The following is a 17,084-nucleotide window of genomic DNA, read 5'->3' as shown; positions in this document are numbered from 1 at the left end:
TCTCTGTTAAGATGTCAAAGTGTCACCACTAGTTTTACAAGGGAAAAGGTAGTTTGAAATACTAAACAGGCCATCTTAGTCGATTTGTCTCCAGTGAGTAATAAATCCTCCCTGTTTGCTAACTCAGCCAACTGATGTGCTTGGTTGACTCTAGAGAATTTATGGTCTCTTTCTAAAAATTTATTGCTGAGTGGATCAGTATATTCATAATTTCAGGATTCCAAACAAACTCTTATCCAGCCATGTCACAAATGAATAAAGTGGCATCATTTATTTAAGTGGTAACTAGAGTTTCATGAGTATTTCACCTCCAAATCCATCTCTGTCGTGACTGGCAGTAAGTCAAAAAGTAGTTAGCTTGAAAAAAACAAAACAAAACAAAAAAAAAAAAAGACAAAAGCCATATCACCACATCACCAACTCTGGGTGCATTTAAAAAGTGAATCAATCTCTATTCTGAAAAGCCCAAACACCAGTAATTCATCTACTTAGAATATCCAAAAGAGAAATAGGTCATCATTGAAGCAAAAACAATAAGCATAGCATTATTTGGAAGAATCAATAGTGTCATGATAAATGAAGTTCCCTCTTGTATTGCAGCAACAAACCTCCTGGAGCTGGGAAGTCTCAACTGATTCTCTGCCTCCAACGAGCCCCTCCCATACCCTGAGTCCCTATGGTTCTCTCAGGACGCTTCTGAAACAAGAGTCTAGGTCACATAAACCATGAAAAGTCTTGTAGATCCAGCTACAGTCAGAAATAAAAGAACCCTTTCTGAAAGGGCACCCCAACGTGGTGACTGATCGCTGGACCTTTGTCCTATTTTAGCTGTGTTGGCTATATCGTGCTGCCACCCTACTTAGTAAGTGTGACGGACACTCAGTGCTGGGAGAAGTTGATGTCATTCCCACTGACAAGGACACTAACAGACCATATTCTTCTCGTGCCATTCGGAGGCGCGTCGAACAAAGAAGCAAGTGGCCAGAATGTTCAAAGTTAACTGCAAACGGGGAGAAGAAAGTTAATGTGACACGCTGCAGTATTCTCTCTTAGCATGCAGTTGCAAGCTTTGAAAGTCCCGTTAAGTATCTCTTTTTTAAGATAAATACCTATTAAGTAATGTATATGCACAAGCTGAAGTGTTAAATGGTTTGTTGAAACCTATTAGAGTACACAAGATGATAAACATAAATTATAGCTAATATACTGCACCAGTGATTTTTAAACATAAAAATTACTGACACTGTAAAAACACACTTGAGTCATCGTAGCAGCATAATAGCACTAATCCATGTTTATCCAACCATGCACTTTTCAAAAACAACACAAACCTCTAATAAATGCTTTGGCTTCACCTTGACAACTTATATGGGTTATTGCCTCGTTCATGCCTGGATAACCATGTGTTATGACTTAAATGTTCTTTAATATCAATTTATGCCTTGAAGAAAAAAGATTGAATAACATAGTGTACATATGGTTCAATTTATTACAGCAAAACAATCATTTTAGTTTGAAGATATTTTCTCATGGTGCATATCATAGAAATCTTCTTCAATAGAGCTCTCAATAAACCAGATTTTTTATGTCACAATAAATGAAACTAAGGCAGCTAATTGTTGCTAAGATTCTAAATAGATGGGTCTATTTGGCTTCCTTGTCAATCAAGAAATACATTCCTTAACACTTGTATTTCTGGATTCTAATGTCTCTAATTGGATTTTACACTATCTGATTAACGAGGTAGTTTATAGGCTACTATAAAAAAATTGATCCTTAAAAAGTGAAGGAGGAAATTGTAGACCGTCAGCATTACGGAAGAGTCAAGAAGACACCAAGAATCATAATGGTCACAAAAACCAAAGGGGAGGGCGTAGGGTAAGGAAGTGAACTGAGGAAGTGAATTCTAGAAAGAGAATAAGTCAATATTGACTGTGATTATCTCAGAAATGCTTCAGATGGTATCCGTCCTGGTCCCAGGCCCCCAAATTCCAAGTCTTGAACTAGATATTTTTCTCTGGTTCTGGCTGGCTGAAGCATTAGGCTTGGGTCACACACTCAGTACACCGATCTGAAAGCCCGGCGTGATGGTGGGCTTGGTGTGTTGGCAGATGACATAGGCTCTGTAGAGATCTATTTCTTTAAGAAGAGTTAGTCAGTTGAATCAACAGGTCTTTATAGAAATAAAAATAGAACCTACATATTTATGTATAGCTTATTACAAAATGCAAACACTACTGCAATTTAAAAACATACTCTTTTAATCATTTATTCTTTATTTCTCACTTTCCCTCTGTCAATCAACAATGCTATTTGAGAACTCTCTGTGTGATATTGGGGATGAGGGGAAGAGCTTGGAGCAGATTATATTAATGTCTGGTAAATGATATAATAAACACTTGCAGGGAACCACTGAGGGATGAAGGCTCTTTGGAGGAGGTAACTTTGGTTTCTAACTTTTGGAAGACACAAATTAGTTTGAAAATGACCCATGAAAACAAAACAAAACAAAATCAGATAAGTCTTTCTGGAAATTAATATTGATAATAAAATCTGGAGGCCCTACAAAATTTATCCAGTAGATGCTAGGCCCACACTCATAAAACTTGTTTACAATGTTTCTTTGTTCTGCATGAGCCATTCCTTCAATCACCTTCCATTCCAGCAAGCACTAATTCTCCTTCTTCAAATGAACTCAGCTGTTCTGTATGGTCTTCTCCATGGCCACTTGCTCTTTCTTACCCAGGTGTTAATTCATTTTGAAGGTCAAGAAGATGATAAATGATCTTGCAGCAAGATATATTTTGCTAGGCATCCTAAACAAATCCAATTACAAGTTGATTAATAAAAAAATCCAATCAAACTGGATTTCTCTGTTTCCAGATCTTGACTGGGTTTTGTTTGTTTTGTCTGTTTGTTTGTTTTTTCTTTTAATCTAGGTCTCCAAGCTTTAGATTACTTTGGTTTTTCTAGAGTTCCTTCCTCTTCCATGTCTACATTTCAAATTCCACCTGTTCTTTAGAGCAATGGTCTCATCTCCCTTCTATAAGTAAGCATTCCCTGATTACTAATGGCTTCAAGCAGCTTCTCTGTTTCTTCTCTTCTCCTACAGCTTGTTCCTGAACTTCTTCTGTTAGAACTTACTGATTTTCATCCTGTTCTCTTACTGTTTACATTTGTGTTTTCTATCATAACTTGTGGACTCTATACTCCCTGAGGGCAGGTAGGACCGTTCTCTCTCTTGCTCCGTGCGCTAGAGTTGAGCACTCATTCTTGAGCAGCATAGGATTCAACCAGGTTTTGTTTAATAAACATGATAGATTTTCCATAATCTTGAGGCTACATTCTATCAGTGTCATAGAAACTTGCTATCATGAAGATTATATTCTTGCAAAACTCTTAATGAGCAACTAGAAAAAAGAGATATTCCTTTTGTACACCTATTACTAAGTTTTAAAAAAAGGCTGATTTAAAACCATGACTTCTTTCATTTTAGTTTTATTTTCAATCCATCCAAAGGGACTGGATTGTACACGTCTGTGATTCACAAATACATGGAAGCATTTACAACTCCAAGAAAATATGCTTGTCTTGTCCATCCTTGAAGGAAGAGTGATACACTGCAAGGACCAGGACATGGTCACCTACCAGGATAGGATTGTGTGTGTGCCCATTGGAATGCATTCTTGAACTGTCTAATCCTTCTTCATTATCCATCAGCCCAGCACACATATTCTGGGATGAAACTCAAAGTCAATGACTGTTTATCTTCATTAGCTCCTCCAAGCAATGATTTACATGCAAGTCCTGATACTGTTCACCACCGCTTCTCTAGCCCATCAGCATCCAGGTTTCCCCTAGAGCATCCTTAAATGATTCCAGCTTGAGAAACCCCATCCCAGATTCTAAATGTGGAGGTCCTTGAGCAGCATCCAAGTAGACTAAACAACCTACATTTATGACATTCCCCCTGGGAGCATTACCTCCATAAAGGAAATGACACACACAAATGTACACAGTAAAGTAAACATCCTACTCCCTCCATAAGACCACTAAATATGTGATTTGACATCAGTTTGTCCCTGGGGATGGGGTGCAGGTAGATGACTTAGTAACAGAGTCTTGGTAGTAGTAATTTAGAAAATGGCTGCCAGAATGTCATTGGCTCGCTGGGTGAAAAAAAAAAAATTATCCTTTCTCTGGAGCTACATGAATGGTTTTATGTGATAACTAAAAGAGAAGACCATCCAACAGATTAGAACATGGACCTGGAAGACAAATCTCTTGGCCCTAACTTTGGCAATGCTGACAATTTGCTGGGTTGATCTTTGAAAGGTATTTGTTCTAATGTTTTAAGGTATCATTTTCTTCCCTAAAAGTACAGGACTATCACAGGGGATAGTGTTTCCTGATTTTCATAAAAACACATTTCAGTCATAATAATAAGCAATTTGGCTTCCATGATATTTTAAGGTCATCTTCACTAAGAATTCTATCGTCTTTTAGAATTGTGATTCCATGGCCCCAGAAATCAGCTTTCAACAACTGGAGAAGAATCCATCCATTCTGTTTAATAAGCAGAAACAAAAATAAGCAAACAAAACTGTTAAGTTTCACCATGATCCCTATATTTTAAAAGTCTGCGAATCTGTACTTTTAAGCTATATTTAGGAATTATACAAGCAGTGGTGTTCATTTTATTTCACATAATTTTCTCTCTTCTGGTTTAAAATTCTTCATTTGCAGAAATGCAACATGCATTTTGCATATATTTACTCATATATACTCGAGGGTGAAGTTTACAAACTCATCAGGGTAAAAAAGTCCAGGCTCATGTAAAATTTTTAGAGAGATTTGCCTTCACAATTGTCACTTCCGCCATTTTATCTCGTCCTTCTACTTCAAGGGATAGCCCTGTTATCAAAACCTGACCTCAGGCTATGATGTCACTCACTTATATTCTAATGTAAATGTGAGATAATGTACTCACTTTCCTGTTACCTTGTACATCAAGCCTAAACTCAAATTTTGAATATTTCCCTCCTGTTAAGGAATTAGAACAGCAGTTGGTAGGTGAGAAATTCCTGGGGGTGAGAGTTGGAAGAGGAGGTAAGATGTTTTCTCCAGTATCCTAGAAGTCCTATTTCTAGGATATTGACTATATTCAACAATAGATGTGTACCCATTCTAATTAGAAACCTTACAATATTCACCTTATGAATATATGTGCTTAATATTGTTGGGTTGCGTAGCTACTGAAAAATAATTACTCAATTTGATAAAGAAAAAAAGATTTCCACCAAATTATAAATTTCCAGTGGTATCTGAGAGCTTCATTTTTCTCTTTTTCAGTATTTCTAGGTAGTGAGAAGGGACCGCTAGTGACAAAATGGTAAGAACCAGGGTGACCTCAACAGCACATGCTCTCAATTCCCATTCCCTGAATCCTGGTACATTTTACCTCAATTTCCCCTGAGTGAACAGTTTGTGTAGAGACAGGGTTTATCTTCTTTACATTCAGATGGTTGCATTTCCTGCTTAAAATGTTAGCTAGATTGTCTCTGTACCCTGCCTCCCCCCATCTTTTGGTCTCCCAGAAGCTGTCTGCTGCTTCAGGCAAACTTAATGATGGCAGGGCCGCAGAGCCAAAAAAGGAAAAACACCTGTGGCCAGTGTAAAGTTTAGTCCTGAAATAGACAGGCAATGGCCATCACCTGCCTGCTGTGTGAGAGCCCAATCAAGTCTATTCATCACAACTGTGCAGATAAGGGCTTTTTTCACCCCCCTCCTTTTTTTTTTTTTTTTTTTTTTTTTTTTTGCTGTTGTTTTTGTTGAACTGCATGTAATAGGAATAGAACAGAATACAGCAAAGAAATGGTGCCCTCTGCATCTCTGCATGGCCCCGAGGGGCTGCTGTTTAGATACAGCCCATGGAGGTGGTCATTCTGTAAAAATGGCTCACGGAATGTTCATTTTGGAAAATAAACTTGGGCTTTCTCTTCAAAAATTTCTATTATGAAATTTTCTTTCTATCTCCTGTGGAAATTATGAAAGAGAAGAGAATGAAGTCTAAGTACAGCTAAATTCAATGAGGACGGACCATGTGTCAGGGAGCATATCAGCAGGGGTCAATGGGGTACTCTCCTGTCCAGGCCTTGTTATAGCATGAAAAAGAAATAAGGTACAGTGAAAAAATCATGCACATGTGGACGCCATGACAAAAACATATGATTTCATCTTTATCTTTCTGCAATTCTTGACATTTTAAAAATTCCTATCCTTTCTTGAAATAGTAGCTTCCCTTGGCTTCTATGACTCCCAAGTTTCCTGGTTCTTTTCCAGCCTCCTTGGTTTGGTTCTTCTCCATTTCCTTTGCAGGTTCCTTTTCCTCTGTTCATCTTCCTAACTGGTGTCAACCCTACTCCTAAGTCATTTGTTCTCTGCACTTTGTCCTTGGGAGATTTCATCTCATCTGCCACAAAGCTGAAAGAAATATCTATGCATTGGCAGCTGCCCAAAGAGTCTCTCTACCCAAGATCTGTCTCCTAAGCTCCACACCAATCCACAGAGTGGCTACCTACCATTGTGTTGGCCAATAAGATATGTTTTGTGTGGCTACTGGAGATTTCTTAGTGTGTTCAGCCTTTTCTTCAGAAGTGCTGAAGTGCATCCTTTCCAAACCCTTCTTGTATAGAGATTGATATGAGGCTCAAAATGAAAGAAAATAAACCAAAAAAACAAAAACCTTGTGAACAAGAGGTACTCATAAGGAAGAAATCTACCCGCTGAAAATGAAATAACAATGATAAACAGAGCCTGGGCCTTTAATGAAATTGTGAAATTACTGCATAAGCGGTGGATTGCTTCCTGTAGACTTCTTACATTGTGGGGAAAATCATTCCTCTCTTTGGTTTTAGGCATAGTTATGTATAGAGAGAATTCTATGTACAGTTGCTTATTGTTTTATACCTTAAATGAGAGAATGCATACTTAAATAAGAGAACTGTATTTACCATGGAGGAAATGTTCACAAAAATTGATTATGCATTTTGCTGCAAAGGATATCTCAACATATTCAAAATAGGAAAAATTCTTCAGGCCACATTCATTGACTACAATTTAATAGAACCATAAATTAATTATAATAAGCAAGCAGCTCTCACCATCATCATTATACCCACACCTTACCATCCAAACTTATACAATTGGAAATTGAAAATTATAACTTCTAAGAACTCTTGAATTAAAGAACAAATAAAATTCAAAGTATAAACAATTGAATAATAAATAGTATTCTACTGTAAGGAAGAGTTTCCTTCCTTCTTTCTTTCCTTCCTTCCCTCCTTCCTTCCTCTCTTCCTCTATCTATGTATCTATCTAACTATTTGCATCTATATGGACCCATGAATTCTTTGAATTCTTATTTTATTCAATAGGACATAATCTGTTAGAATCATTTTATTCATTTATTTATTTATTTATTTATTTATACCCCCAAATTGTTCTAAATTTGGCCAGTAGGAATTTCTTCAAGGTAGCTCTTATGTATTTCTGACATGAATCTGTTATTTTTTGAACACTTCTTTGCTTTCTGGCACAAGATATCCCACAGTAATTTTTTGCTTATCCTGCTCTACCTCTGGAGCTAGCCATCTCCCTGGGGCTCCTGGTTCCTTTAATAAAGAATGCTATTTAGAACCCAAGCACCAGCATGCCCACTACTTTAGGAATACCATCACTTCTAGGCCTTTCCAGAGGACAAGATTTCATAGTCTTCTGCTTTCTCATATTTACAACTATTTTTTCTGTCAAGTGAAGAAACTGGCTCCATTTATCCATGATATATTATTCATTTCCTCAAGCATAAGAGGTAGTTTCAGATTGCTAATTGATATCTTTTTGAGATGCAAACCTACTAACTAGAATTCTATATTTGCTTACAGGTCTTTATTCTTCAAAAATACCAAGGTCATGAAAGACAAAGAAAGGCTGAGAAAAATCTCTGGATTCAAGGACTGAAGAAAAATAACAACTGAATGAAATGACTAATCTTGGTTTACATCTTGGACTAGAAAAAAAAGAATATTTGGACAATTAGTGTAATTTAATATGGTTTTCAGATTAGATAATAACACTGAATCAATGTTGTATTTCAAGATTTAAAAATTCGATTGTATTTATGTGAAAAGGACTTAGGAATGCAGAGACAGGATGTTTGCAATTTACTGTCCAATTGTTCAGAAAAGTATATGTATATACACAAAAACATATACATATGTTTACATGTGGTAGCATATACAGAACAATAAAGGAAATGGGGCAAAACATTAACAACTGCAAAACATTAACAATGCAATTGTTCATAACAGTTGTAATGTAGTTTTACTGCAGATTTTAAATTACACAAAAAACAAAGCTGCAGGAAAAAAAAAAAAGAAATAGATGACAGTGCATGGTCTCCATCCCAATCAGTAGTATACTCCTGGAGAAGTGTGTAAGAATAATTTACAACTTCAGGAACATATATTAGAAATAGAGAAAATCTGAATGTGAAGGAACTAAATAACAATGAGAAATACAAGAAAAATTCTAAATATTACAGCCAGAGGTGAAAGATGTAGGAATTAGAGAAATAGAAGAAGGAGAACAAAAGCAGAAGAATAGGTCTTGAGTATCAAACAATTCAATGAAAAGTTGGTTCTGTGAAAGGACAAATAAAATGATACATTTTTGATATGTTTTGTTCAAAGAAACAGTGTTTCTACCAGGCAACAGTGTTAGGGGGTATCACTGTACATCCAGAGATATAATGTTATGCCAATAAATGTGAAAGCCTAGATGGAGTGGATGATAGAATAGGAAAATAAAAATTTCCAAAATTGGCTCAAGAAGACAAGTTGAGTACCATGATTATACAGGCATAACAAAAATGAATCTAGAACTTGTAAAAGATGACCCCCTTCCCCCAGTGAAAAGGAGATATTCAGGTTAGTGGGAGACTCAACGTTGAAAAATGTCAATTATCCTTCCCTGTCATCATAAATTTAATCTTATCTCAATCAAAATTCTATTATCATCTGTCCTATAATTCGAACATCTCATTCTAAATTCATGTGGGAGAGAATGTATACAAATATAAACAAGATAATCTTGAAAAATAGGAAATATCCAGAGCCCCCATCTTTCCAAATATCATACCATATTAGAATGTCATGACAATGGAGGTGCACTGATGCATAAAAAATCCATCAGTGAAAAATAATAGAAATCAAAGACACAGATATGTATATATATGGAAATGGTGTCTATTTTGCATGCGGTGAAAAAAAAGATTAAACAACAAAATCCCAAATAGATTAAAGTTCTAAATTTACAAAAAGTAAGTTCTAAATCTGTCCAAAAGAACTGTGGCAAAATATGTTTAGAAACTTGGAATAGGATAGGTCTTCCAAAACAAGGCATACATTGAAAATGTCTTTTATGAAAAAGGCTGATATAGCTTATAGTTGAAGAAAATATCAGTAAGACAAATGATCAAACAAACCCTAAAGAATTTACAAGACAAGTACAGATTGGGGGTATGTTTTCTTAGTTTGTAGCTGGAAAGGATTAAAAACCAGAATTTTTTAAAAAGATTTTATTTATTTATTGACAGAGAGAGACACAGTGAGAGAGGGAACACAAGCAGGGGGAGTGGGAGAGGGAGAGGCAGGCTTCCCACTAAGCAGGAAGCCCAATGCTGGGCTCTATCCCAGGGCCCTGGGATCATGACCTGAACGAGGCAGACACTTCAAGACTGAGCCAGCCAGGCGCCCCCAGAATATATTTTTAAATTCCTAAAATTACTAAGAAAGAGCTTAAGCAACCCAAATAAAAATAGAGGGGAGGAGATGTGAACAGATCATTTATAGAATAAAAAATACACATGGGTGACAAAAACGTAAACACAGGTGTTCTGCGCCATTAATGACCAGGGAAATGCCAAAGAATACTATGAGACTGACAGTAACTACAAAAATTGATAACATTAAGAGATGGTGAAATGTGAGGAAATGGGTATTTTTAATACTACCCATGAAAATCAATTCATATAGCCATTTTGACATGGTATTTCTGAATCTTTTGACTCTAAATAAATGAAGAATTCTCTTTGGCCCAGGATTTCTACTTCTCATCATCTAATCTTGGAATTAGATGATGTAAAGAGGTTCATGCATTGATACTACTGCAACACTGCTGTGATAGCAACTAAATTTAGGGAGGTAAGTTTCATCAGAATTATCAGGACAAAAAATAACAGACAATGGAATTTTATGTGTAATTTGGGCCATATGTGGTTAATTTATGTAAACAATATAAAAGGATTGTCAGGGCATATTGAGTGATAAAAACAAGCTACAGAAGAATAAATATGGTATGATACAGTTTATTTTAAAAATACTCATGCAAAATAAAACTATATACAACTAAACATCACTATGCATACATGAATGTAAGAAATGCCTATACCATGGGTGCCTGGGTGACTCAGTGGGATAAGCCTCTGCCTTCAGCTCAGGTCATGATCTCAGGTCCTGGAATCAAGCCCCGCATCGGGCTCTCTGCTCAGCAGGGGTCCTGCTTCCCCCTCTCTGACTGTCTCTCTGCCCACTTGTGATCTCTTTCTGTCAAATAAATAAATAAAATCTTAAAAAAAAAAAAAAAAGAAATGCCTATACCAAACTGATTTAATGAACAAAAAGTCTTTGATTTCCTCAGGGAAAATCTATAGAAACGGAGGTGATGACTAAGGATGATATAACTTGATCTGTAACGTTTACGTTTTTTACATCTATTCAAATGGCACTGTTGTAATTGAATTTTTTTGAACTTTTAAAAAGAAAAACAGAAGGAAGCTATTTGTTCTGCGCCTCTAACTAACCATGTGCATTATAGCCACATAAATCAGTTAAAGGTCTGAAAGGTCACTTCTCTGGTGAATTACCACACAAGTGTCATTTACACAACTCCATCCATCCATTCATCCAACCGTAAATGCCTACCTACCTGTATGTGCAGTTACTTTGATTGAAAATTAATGTTTAAAATAATCACATGTGCTTAATTTTATGTAATATTTACATTCCTAAAAAGTTGAACTTAAATAGCTTTTTAAATTGAATCATATTTTCAGTGCAGTAACAGAGTACAAGTATAAAGAAAAACAACATGCTATGGTGAATTATTTTGTGAAGTGAATGAACATTCCACAAAATGCTTGCCTTATAAATGTGAAATTTATACATCAACTTTACTTAATAGAAGATAGCCCTGCAGGTAACGTTGCTCTCCCTGCTCCCTGCCTTTCAGCTAAAATATAGCTAATTTATACAGATTATTTTTATTATATTCTTGGACCAGCTTATTTTTATAAAAAGCACTGTCAGAATGCAGCCCTATCATTTAAATACCAAATATCCTCCACAGATTTCTTTCTGAATCATCAAAATCTCCTGGGAAAACTGTGTGTTTGGGGGCAATTGCTATATTAGTTTTCATATTTTAATTTTCTTGCCAAATATTTAAATATATTTGATAACTACCAAGGCAAGCTGAAGGATTTTAAGAATGTGTTCAAGGGGATTATATTAGAGACTTCAGAGTAACTTGCAGATCTAGAGGGGTTTCCAAGGCTAAATGAATTCTTATCAGGTTTATGAGAAAACCTTTTCGAAATAATTTGTAAATTTATCTGTTAATCAGCAAATCTGATTTCTACAATATTGCCCACAGTGAATAATTAGTTATTTTTCATGGCCGTAATGCTTGCTTAAGAATGATAAATTTTAATTATAGAATTTTATTGTTTTTCTTTAAGAGAGACAAGATCCAAGAATAGAAGATGTGCTTTAACGGAAAAGGTCATCAGATTTAATTCTCTTTAAAATACAGGCCTTTGCCTAGCAATAGCCAAGTCTCAGGAGACCTTAATCGTCCAAATCATATGTTTTGCCACCTTGTGGTAGTTAGAAGTGAGTCAAATATTATAGATTAGTATGATCATCTGGGCAGGTGGACAATAATTCCCAGGTCTGTTTTTAGAATTCAGCATATTTTCTTCTAAAATATCATCCTTTTTCTCTCTCCAAAACCTGTTGAGAGGTAAATCCTTAAATACAAGGAGAAAAGCTATGGTTCAAGCTCTAAACTCTTCTCAGGGATAAGGGAGAATATATATCCATAATATGGATTAAAAATCTATACCATAAAGCCATTTTTATAATCCATTTGAAGTGATTTTATTATGATATGGAAGAGAAAAACACAGAGAAGTGACTAATACAAGTGAAAACAAATTATAGAAATTTTAAATTTGACTAGTCACGTGACCAAGAAATATTTTCGAAAGTCCACTGGAAGTTGGTAAAAATGCTTTAGTGTCTCCTTTAATAATGAAAGGCAGTCATTATTTATTTCATACACATGTCTAACAAAGTAGAAAGATAAACGTACCTACCCAATAATTTGCCTTCACAGTGTGGGGAGAAGCTGATTAAAACATCTCAACAATCATACAGCAAGAAAATATGCACACAAAATTAACATACAGCAAGTATAAAATGGAAAATGGAAGTGCTTCATAATTCCATGCTCAAAAGAGAGCAAATGCAAATGTTTGATGTATATTCAGCCAGATGTTTTTCGAAGATAAAGATAGGGATATATAGATAAGTAGTTCATGTATATTTTCTTTCAACTTATCCTCTACTCTTCAAGATTCACTGTGAGAATACTTTGCAGGGGAGAAGACAACATTTTTTAAAAGCAGAAAGGAGCAGATTAGGTCAGGAGATAAAGAATTCCAAGGAAAATTGAACAATGCTACATAAAGATGTTTTGGAATTAGCTATTTGGCCAATCTAGAAATAGAAATAATTATATAGTGGCACATACATTTGGAATGTCTTGATCTTTCCAAATGACTTCTGCTAAACACATACAAATTGAATCTCACAATGATTGACTCTTTTCACTAGTAGGGCATTTGGGTCTTTTTATTTAACTGCTCTCAAAATCCCAATACATTCATAGAGAAGGGAAGCAAAAGCACAGAGTAGTATCTGTGAGACCCTAGGTGCTCGAGGAACATCAGTTAAGATATCAAGATGCATTGGGGTCCTGGAGAGGGTTGGAGACTGGCAAAGATTCAAGGAGGACAGTTTTGCTTTTAGCCATTTTAGCTTGTACTGAAATTTGCTTATTTAAATTACTTCTGAATTGCCACATTCTTCATTTTCTTCATCCATAATATAAGAATGATCACCTTCTTGATATGCCTTGCAAAGATTTTGTGATGTCTAAATCATGTTAAAAGAAACCAATCTCTGCTTAAAAATTTAAAAAGTGAACTGTATACGATGGTATGAACTCAGTGTCCCTACTTTTTTGGATAAGAAATGTATTGAGAAGAGTCAGTTTGGGGATAACCACAGTATTCCTCAAACTGAACCATCACTGGTTCTCATGAACATGGGCTCAGGAAGGAAGTGATACGTAAAGCTAGATCTCAGTAATGTCAGGGTTTCTATATACAAGGAGTTGCTTTGAAACAGAAATGTACTTGCTCATTTAAGACTGCCTGTGTGCCACTGTGGTAAAATAAATGCATATATTTCTTTAATCACAAAGAGAAATTAAGTCAATCAGAAAATACGAGAAAATCAAATATGTATAATGAAAACTTGGTCCAAATATGACTGCATGGAGGTTTAAAAAAAAGTGTAGTGGACGCTGAGGGGTACCACTCGATCCCTCTTCAGGACCAAGGCACTCATTCCCCCCGCTTTTCATCCAAGGCAGCCCGGTCTAGAGCTGACCACCTTGTTTCCTTTAGTCCAGGACAGCTCCATGGGGCCACTGCGCTTCAGAGCTGGGGTTCTGATTTAGAGTTCAGTTACTCCCTCTGCCCCATCCTGTTTGACTCACGCTCTCACAGGTGTTACTCTGGAGAGCACTCCCCAATAAATTGCCTGCATATAAATCTCTTTCTCAGAATGTTTTTTTAAGGAACCCAATCTAAGACTAGATGCCAGTAGACTTTTTTTTTTAATTTTTTATTTTTTATAAACATATATTTTTATCCCCAGGGGTACAGGTCTGTGAATCACCAGGTTTACACACTTCACAGCACTCACCAAAGCACATACCCTCCCCAATGTCCATAATCCCACCCCCTTCTCCCAAACCCCCTCCCCCCAGCAACCCTCAGTTTGTTTTGTGACATTAAGAGTCACTTATGGTTTGTCTCCCTCCCAATCCCATCTTGTTTCATTTATTCTTCTCCTACCCACTTAAGCCCCCATGTTGCATCACCACTTCCTCATATCAGGGAGATCATATGATAGTTGTCTTTCTCTGCTTGACTTATTTCACTAAGCATGATACGCTCTAGTTCCATCCATGTTGTCGCAAATGGCAAGATTTCATTTCTTTTGATGGCTGCATAGTATTCCATTGTGTATATATACCACATCTTCTTGATCCATTCATCTGTTGATGGACATCTAGGTTCTTTCCATAGTTTGGCTATTGTGGACATTGCTGCTATAAACATTTGGGTGCATGTGCCCCTTTGGATCACTATGTTTGTATCTTTAGGGTAAATACCCAATAGTGCAATTGCTGGGTCATAGGGCAGTTCTATTTTCAACATTTTGAGGAACCTCCATGCTGTTTTCCAGAGTGGCTGCACCAGCTTGCATTCCCACCAACAGTGTAGGAGGGTTCCCCTTTCTCCGCATCCTCGCCAGCATCTGTCATTTCCTGACTTGTTGATTTTAGCCATTCTAACTGGTGTGAGGTGATATCTCATTGTGGTTTTGATTTGTATTTCCCTGATGCCGACTTTTGACATTAGTAGCATTTCCTTTCCAGTGGCTCGTTTGAAGTGGAGAATGAATAAATTTTATCTAAATTTAACAAATTCAAAAGTGCAGTGAAATCCAATTATTTGGCATTATGAAGGAAATAAGCAAATAAACATAGAAATTGCTAAAACATTTCTCAGACTGTGGAATAGAAGAAACTAGCTTTTTTTTTTTTTTTAATAGAACTTCTGTACATGTAATATGCATGTGCTACTTTGAATTGTTTAAGGATAGGAACCTGTAAAAACAAAATGCACGTGTCTGGATGCCTGGATGGCACAGTTGGTTAGGCATCTGATTCTCAGTTTTAGCTCAGGTCGTGATCTTGGGGTCATGTGATTGAGTCTTGCATGGACCTCTGTGCTCAGTGTGGAGTCTGCTTGAGTTTCTCTCTCTCCTTCCTCTTCTGTCCCTACCCCTTTCTCTCTCTCTTTCTCTCTCAAATAAGTAAATAAATCTCTCTGTATATATAATGGAATCACTTAAAATTTGGTTTAAAACAAATAAGCAAAGGGCTACCAAATCTCTAAACAAGGAAGAAGGTCACCTCACGGCCCTAAACATCAAAACATTGCAACCAAGAAAGAGAAATCTGTGGTATGATCTTGTCTGATACACCTTGAATCTTCTGCTTTCCAACCCTCAAGCTCACAATTTCATAAACACTATTCATGGAAAAAGATGCATTTGAAAAAAATGAAAATCCTCCCTAATCTTTGCCCTCCAAACTCACCTTGAAGAAAAGGGCAATGAGAAGGGGAATCAAGACTATGAAGATAAAGTGTTGTGCTTAGAAGGTTTTTCTACCATCCTCCTGTCGAAAGTTTGATTCGCCATTTTTAAAGCCTTCAGGCTGAGAGGAGAGAAAGAGTCAAAGCTTAGTGAGATCTCTCCTTAAAATAGAAAACACATTCCTAAGTAGGTAAGTGAAACTTTGTACCAAATACTTAACAATGTTTGGGGAGAAAAAGAGAGTCTGGGTCATCCTGGAAAGGGAAGAAACAGCCCAGTTGAGCCATAGTTTCCCCATCAGCCTCTCTTTCTCTCTTTCTTCCTCTCCTTCTCACCCTTTCCTCTCTCTGTCTCTCTCCCTCTCTCTTTCCCATTGTAGGGCTACACAGATGAGGAAAAGACACAATGCACAGTCCTTGAACTATGATTTGAAGGCAAAAGAAACAGACCTCAGATAAAATAGTGTGCTAAAGATACCCGTAATGCATCAACAAATGACATCTTGAGAAAACTTCCCATGATGAGTAAGAAGAAAATGAAAACAAATGGCACGAGAAATAGTCTAGAAAAAACAAAACAAAACAAAACACAGGATGAGGAGAAAAAGAGGAAGGAAGTACGGAGAGAAGGGAGGGAAACATGGGAGAAATGCGGAAGAGAGGCAGAGGTAGTAAATAGAACACAAAAGGACTGTGAAGAACCCATTCACAGTTGGTTTAACATTCAAAAATCAATCCATGTAATTCACCATATTAACAAACAAACAAACAAAAAAGAAAAACCATTTGATCAGATCATCTCAATAGAGGCAGAAAAAAATCATTTAACAAACCCTAGAACTCATTCATGTTAGGATCAGCAAACAAAATAGAAGACCTCTTCCTTAAGGTGCTTTACTTCTTTAACAATTCTAGAGAAATGACCATGAAGATCCATGAAGCATAACAAAAGGAAGGAGGCAAGAAGGAAGAGCAGGCGTCCCTCACTGCACCTGCATTAGTCCTCATTCCTAGGCACACTTGCAGGCCATCACCTTGTTAGAGGGAATATCCTTTCCTCACCCATGTGGGCCATGGATTAATTCAAAAGGTGGAAGACCTTGTCTTGTGGGTTGAAACAATGTCAAAGCTCAGTAGGATAATGAATGGCTTACTCTCATTTTTTCAAATTCTTTAGAACCTTAAAACTCTATCCATTTTTTCTCCTTCGATGACTCAATAATATTTATCTCTTCCTTTTTTTGTCTACTTCTTTGACTTTATTTGTATCAATAATCTTATCATTCTATTCAACTCTAAGCCCTTGAAAGCAGAGTTCTGGATTGATCATCTTTTTATTTCCCCAGAGTGGAGATGAGAGCCCTTATCATAGGTGTTAATAACTACTTGGTAAGTCAAATGGAATCAAACGGCATTATGAGGGACAGACCCCTGAACTAGAAATAAG

This window comes from Mustela putorius, unplaced genomic scaffold (genome assembly GCF_011764305.1).
Source record: "Mustela putorius furo isolate JIRA1106 unplaced genomic scaffold, ASM1176430v1.1 tig00003834_pilon_pilon_pilon, whole genome shotgun sequence".
Taxonomy (NCBI): domain Eukaryota; kingdom Metazoa; phylum Chordata; class Mammalia; order Carnivora; family Mustelidae; genus Mustela; species Mustela putorius.
The sequence above is the reverse complement of the archived record's forward strand: the minus strand, read 5'-3'. Positions refer to the sequence as shown.